Source organism: Dermacentor albipictus, chromosome 2 (assembly GCF_038994185.2).
Source record: "Dermacentor albipictus isolate Rhodes 1998 colony chromosome 2, USDA_Dalb.pri_finalv2, whole genome shotgun sequence".
Classification (NCBI taxonomy): Eukaryota; Metazoa; Arthropoda; class Arachnida; order Ixodida; family Ixodidae; genus Dermacentor; species Dermacentor albipictus.
In genome coordinates this window covers 142,509,785-142,519,272 of record NC_091822.1, presented here as the reverse complement: position 1 = coordinate 142,519,272, position 9,488 = coordinate 142,509,785, and positions in this window count along the sequence as shown.

Below are 9,488 nucleotides of genomic sequence, written 5' to 3'. Positions count from 1 at the left end.
GGCGCCATCTATGAGCCACTGAAAATCGGCATTCTCAAGAAAAATAAACAAGGAAGCTAACCTCCGCGACAATCTTCAGTCCTACCCGCCGTGGTGGCTCAGTGGCTATGGTGTTGGACTGCTGAGCACGAGGTCGCGGGATCGATTCCCGGCCACGGCGGCCGCATTTCGATGGGGGCGAAAACACCCGTGTGCTTAGATTTCATCATCAGCCTGGTTACGCCCACTGCAGGGCAAAGGCCTGTCCCATATTTCTCCAACAACCCCGGTCATGTACTAATTGTGGCCACGCCGTCCCTGCAAACTTCTTAATCTCATTCGCCCACCTAACTTTCTGCCGCCCCCTGCTACGCTTCCCTTCCCTTGGGATCCAGTCCGTAACCCTTAATGACCATCGGTTATCTTCCCTCCTCATTACATGTCCTGCCCATTTCTTTTTCTTGATTTCAACTAAGATGTCATTAACTCGCGTTTGTTCCCTGACCCAATCTGCTCTTTTCTTATCCCTGAACGTTACACCTATCATTCTTCTTTCCATAGCTCGTTGCGTCGTCCTCAATTTGAGTAGAACTCTTTTCGTAAGCCTCCAGGTTTCTGCCCTGTAGGTGAGTACAGGTAAGACACAGCTATTATATACTTTTCTCTTGAGGGATAAGGGCAACCTGCTGTTCATGATCTGAGAATGCCGGCCAAACGCACCCCAGCCCATTCTTATTCTCCTAATTATTTCCGTCTCATGATCCGGATCCGCCGTCACTACCTGCCCCAAGTAGGTGTATTCCCTTACGACTTCCAGTGCCTCGCTGCCTATTGTAAATTGCTGTTCTCTTCCGAGACTGTTAAACATTACTTTAGTTTTCTGCAACCTCCTATAACCTCCTAACCTCCTATATGCTTAGATTTAGGTGCGCGTTAAAGAACCCCACGTGGTCAAAAATTTCCGGAGTCCTCCACTACGGCGTGCCTCATAATCAGAAAGTGGTTTTGGCACGTAAAACCCCAAATATAATCTTCAGTCCTCTTGAAAATATTCCTTAACTGACGGCAGCCGCTATGTACAGCGATAACGCTTTTTTCTACCATACGTGAGTGCTTATGCGTGCGTGCAATCGCTCAAATATATTTACCAAAAGTCTTCCGACTCTGCTATACGTTAGGCTGAAAGTGCGTGCGTAATCATCATGAATTTGTGTGAACGTACGCAGTAGAAAGTCAAAACAGAAAAAGATGCGCATGAAAAATATAGGTAGAAGCACATGCACAATGTTCCACTCACTGCTACGTAACGGTGATCGGCCCCGTTCATGGTATATGCGCTACTCTCTTTCGACGTTTTTATTTTCCGATACAATGCGCACATTGCCTGCAATTCCAATGTCCGCCCCAGGGAGATCTTTATTTGCTTGTGGATGCATTGCAAGCATCCTGTGTGTGTTTCTTTCTACAAATATGATGCACCAGCCCACCGAGTAAGCAGCCCCATTTTGCCGTTCCAAATCGTTCTTTTCGCTAGATAGCTTTATCTACGACATAAAAGCGTTGACAATTTGTCGTCTTTTGAGACAAATCGCCTGTCTCCATCCTACAACTGGAAAATATTTGCCAGTGGTGTTGAATAATATAACCTACTCGTTGTTGCCGAAAGGGGGACAAGACAGTGCTCTGAAAAAAAAAAGAAGAAGGAGAACAGTATACGTCACGAACAGCTAAATTGGTTGAATATCGCATGATATTTGACATTTTCAAAATGATTCATTGAATAACTCATGGATGGCGCAGAGATAGCCTGTGCACTACCAGTGAAGAACAGCTGTCTATATAGTTGCAAGGCCAGCAGAAATATTTCGTTGCGTCTAAATGCTTAAGCGAAGCACCATTTTTTTGAAGCCTCTTACTCCACCACAACAACGCTGCTTAAACGCTGAAATAGAATTCCTTGTGATGAAACAAAAAATACGGGACAACGGGAAAAACTGCCATCTACAGTAAAAAAATGCGTAGTATAAACAAAGGTTTCGTCCAGTTTGCATCATATTTCTTTTTCACAGTATACCAGGGTACCAAAGATTTCCGAGATTGAAGGCCCAAGTGATATTATATGAGAAGTTACGCCAATTGTCTTTGTTCTTATGATATGCACCTAAAGATAAAAGAAAACTAATAATTCGAGGGTTTTACGTGCCGAAACAGCGATCTTATTTCGTGGCATTACGATGTGGGGGAGTCCAGGCTAACTTTGACCTCGTGAAATTCTTTAACGAGCACCTAAATGTCGGTACCCGATTACTTCTTGCGCGTCGCCACCATTGAACTGTGACCGCCGCTACCGGGACCGAACTCATGACCTCGAACTCAGCAACGCAACGCTAGGAGCCACTAAATCACTGTGGCGGGTCGATATGCGCATATTTTTCTATTTTGTGGCCTCAAAACCGTATTTCGCATACCACGTTCGGGTTCGAGCGCTATGAGGTGTTTTACGGCACGCAGAACTCCAACTTGCCCTCTGCGGATCTCTGTTAAGGAGTCATGCTGAATAAGAAAGCCTTGCTACGTCGTCACAAACGTAAGCAATTCGGTTAAGTTCAGCGCCGGTTCGAGGGGCCCAGAACCGGTGTAGACATAGGAGTATGCCAAGGCCCCTCTTTCGGCAATCGCTGACACCAACTCTTGCAGAGGGCAGTGGTAGATGGCGCCGACGAACACTCGCTGAATTCCCGACCGATTCAGGCTGCCGAGAAAGCTTTTGGCATCGGTGGGTATACATTAGAACAACTTGTTGTTGGGCGAGTTGGTAGATATTAGCGAACATTGTTTAACTGCGCGAGCAAACGGACCACAAGGACAGCATGAGACATGGACGGGGGCAGTCCATGGGACATGGACTGCGCCCGTCCATGTCCCATGCTGTCTTTGTGGTCCGTTTGTTCGCGCAGTTAAACAAAATGCTCGTGTATACATTAGCAGCGCTGCCTGTCCCATTTGAGTGACCAAAGAAGCGCGCCGCGTGAGCAATCATTTCGCCTGGCTTGATGCCCTCCTGCGTCACGTTGGTCCTACTTGTTGCGCCGTCCGCGTACGCGAGTCAGTCTTTCAGGCTGTAGCCACACAGTACGCTCACTGCCGTCAGCGGCCTGACCGCGGCTTTATTGCTAGGTGAATCGAACGACAGCGGCTTTACCTCCCTGGAAGGTACGAATCCCAGGTGACCCACCATCCGGCTCTCTCTCGCAAGGTTTTTGAAGTCGTAGTCCTTGAGACAACTCAGGGTCGTATAGGTCAACACGTAAGCATCGGCGCTGCAATTGAGACGCTCGGTCAGGGAGCGGTCGCCGGCGATGTCGTTCTGCGGCAGCAGAGATGTCGGCGCCAGGCCGTGGAGCACGAAGCCTTTAAAGCGCGGCGTAGAATCCGGGGCGGTAACAAAGTCCGTAGCCAGAAGCATCCCGGCGCCCCCCAAATCCAGAGCGACCATTTGCGCGGTGTCGCCGTAGAAGGCACCCACGTTGCTGCGTATCCAGGACAGGGCGACCGCGACGTCCGTATAGGCAGCGTTGCCCGGTGCCTCTTCGGCGGGCGTTCTCAAGTACACCCTGCAGCATTCCGAGCCTGACGTTGAGTGCCACCACGACGGCGTCCCCGCGGGCGACCATCCGGCGCCAAGTGTCCTGGTGGTGGGCGACGTGACCTGTCTGGAACCAGCTGATGGACAAGAGGACGACGACCGTCTTGAGCGGGTTGGTCGGCCAGCAGAAGAACGGCGCCCCCGATGGAGAGCGTGAGGCAGTCTTGGGACCCCACGGGCGCGCGGCTCGTCGTTGAGAAGTGGGCGCACGGAGGAGCGTGATCGTACGAGTGGAACGTGACGTTCGTGTCCCACGGCGCGGACACATTATGCAAAACAGAAGTGAGGCGTGCAGACAGGACACAAGAGTAGAGAGAAGTGGACAACATGAACGGCGTTCATGTTGTCCCCTTCTCTACTCTTGTGTCCTGTCTGCACGCCTCACTTCTGTTTTGCATAATGAATCCTTACCAACTAGCTCAGCTTTCTGTCGTTCTAGGCGCGGACACCACCACTGGCGCGCCGAAGCGCCGGTTTCCCGTCGTGGAGGCCGCCTAGCGAATGACAAAGGAGAGGGGAACGGGAAGTTCCGAGGGGTCCGCGGGTACGCTCTTCGTTCCAAACGTGGTGACGTGGGTGAGGTGGGTGGCTTAGCTGGCCAGATGGATGGACGCAGCTAGGCGGGCTAAACCCGTCAGTGCTCTGGACTTTGGCCGTGGTGGGCGTCGAGAAGTAGCCGATTCCACGACTCTAGCACGGCCATAGGTAAACAAATGTGGTGATTGTAATACCGATGTGAATATGATTGAAATACCAATGGCCGCTGAGCATCTTCTGCAAGCAGAAGGGAGGAGGGATAGCGTTTAGGGCTTTGCTCTGTCGGGCCATCATCAGAATGCGTACGGTGCAAAGTTATACGCTGGTTTTTTATTGTACGCTAAATCTGAGTGTAGGGCATTGGCACTAGATGTAGGCACTCGTGAGATGTTGTGAATTTACACTTTAAAAATTGCACATGAAAAGTCAGTTATTCTTAAGAGGAAGTTTCTCCAGTGCCTCTGCCTGTCCAAACGTTTGTGAACGCAGTCGTCCTTTCAATAGCTAGGACACCACCCTGCCAATTTTCATGAAATTTATTGCAATAAATAAAGCAATTTACAAGCAGCCAATGATGATCTCGCGAAATTATCACTGTGCTTTAAATCACAAAATTGAAGATGGCAAGGCGAAAAATATTTGAATAATCAGCGACACGAAAATTCGTGTCTAGATGTGCGTCGCTCGCACAAGTGTTGCACCGTCGTTTGCACAGCAGTGTGGAAGGTCACGTGCTGCAGCGCTTCAGCGTGTCGCTGCATGTGATCAGAGTCCTACACGATGGACAAGGACGGGCCGCCGTGTAGTGCTTTGGTCGCGCGCAGTGATTTGTTGGAGCGCTGCAGCACGTGCACTCTCACAAAGCCATCCCGCAAGGGACATATAAAAGAAACTGTTGCGATTCAACAAATGAGCTTTATTATGCTTCATAGATTACGAAAGGCATTAGATTCAATAGAAATGACAGCAGTCGTGGAGGCATTGCGTAATCGAGAAGTACAAGAGGCCTAGGTGAATATATTGGGAAATATCTACAGAAATTCCACAGCTACCTTGGTTCTCCAGAAAAAAAAAGTAGAAAATTGACTATCAGGAAAGGAGTCATGCAAAGAGGCACAATATCTCCAATGCTATTCATGGCATGCATAGAAGAAGTATTCAGTACTGGGGAGGCTTAGGAGTGAGGATCAATGGCGGATATCCTAACAAACTTGGGTTATTTAGATATAGTTTGCAGATGACATTGTCCTGTTCAGCAGCACTGGGCATGAATTGCAACAGCTGATTGAAGGCATTAACCGAGAAAGTGTAAGAAGGGGGTTGAAGATGAATATGTAGAAGACAAAGGAAATGTTCAATAGCCTGACAAAGCAACAAGGATTCATGATTGCCTGTAAGCCTCTAGAGTCGGTGAAGGAGTACATTTATCTAGGTCAGTTGCTGAGAGGGGACCCTGACCATGAGAATAAAATTTACAGAAGAATAAAAATGGGTTGGGGGTGCACACGGCAGGCAATACAAAAATCCTAATTGGGAGCTTACCACTGTGGTTGAAAAGAAAAGTGTACAATCATTGCATTCTACCGATGCTAAAATATGGGAGAGGAACTTGAAGGTTAAAAAAGAAGCCCTAGAACAAGTTTAGGAGCTCGCAAAGAGCGATGAAATGATAAATGTTAGGCGTAACGTTAGAAGACAGGAAGACAGCGGTGTAGATCAGACAGTAAACGGGGATATCCAATGCTCTAATTGACATTAAGAGAAAGAAGTGGAGCTGCGTAGGGCACGTAATTCGTAGGCCACATATCGAGTGGACCATTAAAGTTACAGAGCTGATGCCAACGGAATGGAAGCGCAGCGAAGCACAGAAGAGAATTAGGTGGTGTGATGAAATTAGGAAATTTTAAGGCGCAATTTGTAATCAGCTAGCGCAAGACAGGTGTAATTAGAGATTGCTTCGTCCTGCAGTGAACATGAAGATAGGCTGCTGCTGCTGTTGTTGCTGCTGCTGCTGATGATGATGATGATTAATCAAAATCACGCCTATTTCGGCAAATTACAGTGATGCTGCTATCGCCCAGTGTCCTCATGCTTGGGTGGACCCCGATTCGCGGGATGACATTTCGCCTTCTCGCCTAAAGCGAGGCACGCGTCAAGTGGTCAAAAAGTAAATCATGGGCTTACTTAGTTTAAGAGTGCAGTCAAGGTTTAAACATAAAACTTCTTAATTTTCTAACGGTCAGGGTGATCCTTAAGATATTGCTAACTTAGCATGCCTAAATTTAATCCTCAATAAACAGTGCTATCGTTCGCTGACTCCCACCCTTTCTTTATTGCATGTTTTCACCTTATTCGCCTTGTCAAATCGTCATCCCACGCTGACTTTCAGTAATTCGTCCACTTAAGACCTCACGCGATTATTCGCTGTCATTTATTCCCCCTCAAAAATTCCTCTCACTCGGTCGCGTTGACAGCTTTCTCCTTATAATCCTCATTAATACGCACTTTCATTCTCACATACCGCCTTCTCGCTCATTAATGCTCGCGAACTATCATCCTCACAATCTTTCACAATGTCTGCAATGTTTCCTTTGCCTGCTCAATACCTCATAATCCTTAATTCAGATACTCTAACCCTCACAAACCCACTTTCATCCCTCTGGAATTTCAATCCTCCCTAACTAAACCATTCTCATTCTTTTATTAGCGCAATTATATGCAGAGTGCACGAGAGGAAAATAACACAAACTTTACCGAGCGGGCCATATTTATAGAGGGAGTGTATATTCTTAATCAGGCTTTAAGGTGAGCTTCGCTTAAAATCATTTTCCGGCAGCGCCCACATAGAAAAGCGCTCCGACCTTTTGTCATCAGAGCTGCCAGCGTCTGTGCTGGGGACTTCCTGCTGTCCTCCTCTGCAAAAGAGGTTGCCTGTGGAAAGGTAGGGAAGCTAAGTTAAAAATGTACTTTCCTCATAGGCTCGGGTTTTTGACTAAATGACGAACTGATGCGATGCTGTTTAGGAATATAATAACAGAACGCTTGTTCTGGTTATTTCCAGCAGAAACGAGTTACTGCAGGTATACGCAAGCGTTCAGATAACATCGTTGTTTGGGGTTGGTGGATTCGTACTTTTATTGTGATAACAGTAATATATATGGACGCACCAAGCTAATTTTCGCCGCCGGTGTTGGTGTCCCCGTGGGGCTCCGTATATATTTAGATATATACTTATTACACATTCTGTCAATCTCAATGGGGATTATAACCGGAGGGCGAAGAGTCGAAGAACAGAAAATGCATACAAAGTCATTGACGTCACTCCGAAGTAAAGAAAAGTGGTCGACATGAAGAAAATATGCGCTCCATATGCTTATGCATGCCTTACATGCGTGTTAAATCGCTACACTATTCATTTACCAAAGCTGCTCATGGCAGGTCTTACGTTTGGACCAAATTAATTGTTCCTCAGAATTTTGAGAATGGCAGCCCACGAACAAATGCCAGGATACATTACATCCACAGTGCATGTCTCTTATCCGAAATCTTTTCAGGGCCCACGATGCGCGGTCGGGCAAGGCCTGACTGTCCCTACGTGGGAGCGGCCCGCAGCGCGCTGAGTCGCGTACCTCCGGACCTTATTGAAGTTTTGCATCCATCCATCCATCTATCAAATATTAAAAGTGCCAAGCAATATCAGTTGTCAAACCATGGTTTGACAACTAATTTACTGGTGCGGTACCTTACGGCTAGCGCAGTAGCGCCTGGGCGATGCCATTACAGGCCCTACATGGCGCGTAGAGGTTTTTCGCCGTGCCAGGAATTTTGGCGCAACCGCGTATTTCGTGCGAGCGTTAGTCGGAGCCATGTTCACTTAAACACCGCACGACAAATTCAAGCGCAGCGCTAAAAGATATTGTCCGCGAATTGTCAAAGCATATGTTTACGCCGAGTTACAGAAACAAGTTATAGAAGCCTATGAATACGTAGAACGGTACAAGCGGCACCAGTTTTGCGGTGCGGTTAGAATGTTTCACAAGAGAATTTGACTTCTGTGTACAACAAGAAAGCCACACATAACATCTCGACGCATGGGATACGTTCCTTATAGCTTGGCACATCGAGATTGTGCGCCTACGACATACTGTGGGACCAAATTATTACATTTCCTTGGATAATATGACTGTCGAAAACTGCATGAGCGGAAGCTTTCTGTAGTGATGAACACACTCTGCACAGCGCAGATGAAGGGTCTCTATCCCCCCTATTCAGATATGCATCTTAACTTGAAGCCCATGCTTGACTTGATTCAAATTACCCCTGTCGTAAACGCACCTAAGGAAATGCAATGAACGTCTTGGGCGCGTTCGCACCAGGCGTTGTTTTTAATATCAAGTGAAGCACGGGCTTCAAGTTAAGATGCATTTCTGAATACCGGGGTAAGTAGCCGCCGTGATCCTCGTTGACGGAAGTATGAACTTTGCTATGTTTCCTGTCGTATGTGAAGAAAAACAATTCAAACATAATGCTTTTCTCATTCCTTTACTTGGAGAAACGAATGACAGGCACATCAGGTGCTAGGTGTTTCATAGAGTTAGTATGCTAACGCTAGAGGAAAAGCTGGGCGGAAGAAATTGATCGCTTCGGAACTTACGATGACGCGTATTGACAGAAAACGGACAGTCCTCATCAGAGCGATTCGAATCGTGAGACGCCTAACGCATGCTCGCCGATGTCGCTCTCATTTAATCGTGCTTTGCCTTTTGGGCACGATTGTGAGCCCAGTAAAGAGCTCCCGCACTATCACTACCCCGAGGTGAGAGGAGTTATTCACTTCGACAATAACACCTGGTAAAGTAATCGCTAACCGAAAGAGTACACAAAGGCAACCGAAACTGCAAAATGCATGACTGCTGTACACTTGTTAGCTCTGTGTACCTTGGTCGCCTGCGTTTGGGGGCGTTTAGTGGGAGCTCTTTGTCACCAAGGCCGAGTGGCCGCGGTCACCTTCGATTTCTCCGAAGGTATCTTCGCGGTCTTCTTTGGGGCACCAGGCGGTGATGGAGCGCCGCGTACTCGGGTAGGAATCCAGCGTGTGGAGACATCGCGTTGGTTTTCGCGCCGGCATCCGGTGGTTCTAGGGAATGAAGTTGTTCGGAGCCCCGAACAGCCTCGCACTTTCGTAGCTGAGCATGAAGAGAACCCGAAAACGCGCGCCGAGCTGCCGTCTCTGCGGCTACTTTTGCGTCACTGCGCATGCACTACCAGCGCATGCGCAGTGGCGAGTGTTGTGTCGGCAGCGGCAGGCAAGCGGGCGCCCGGTGCC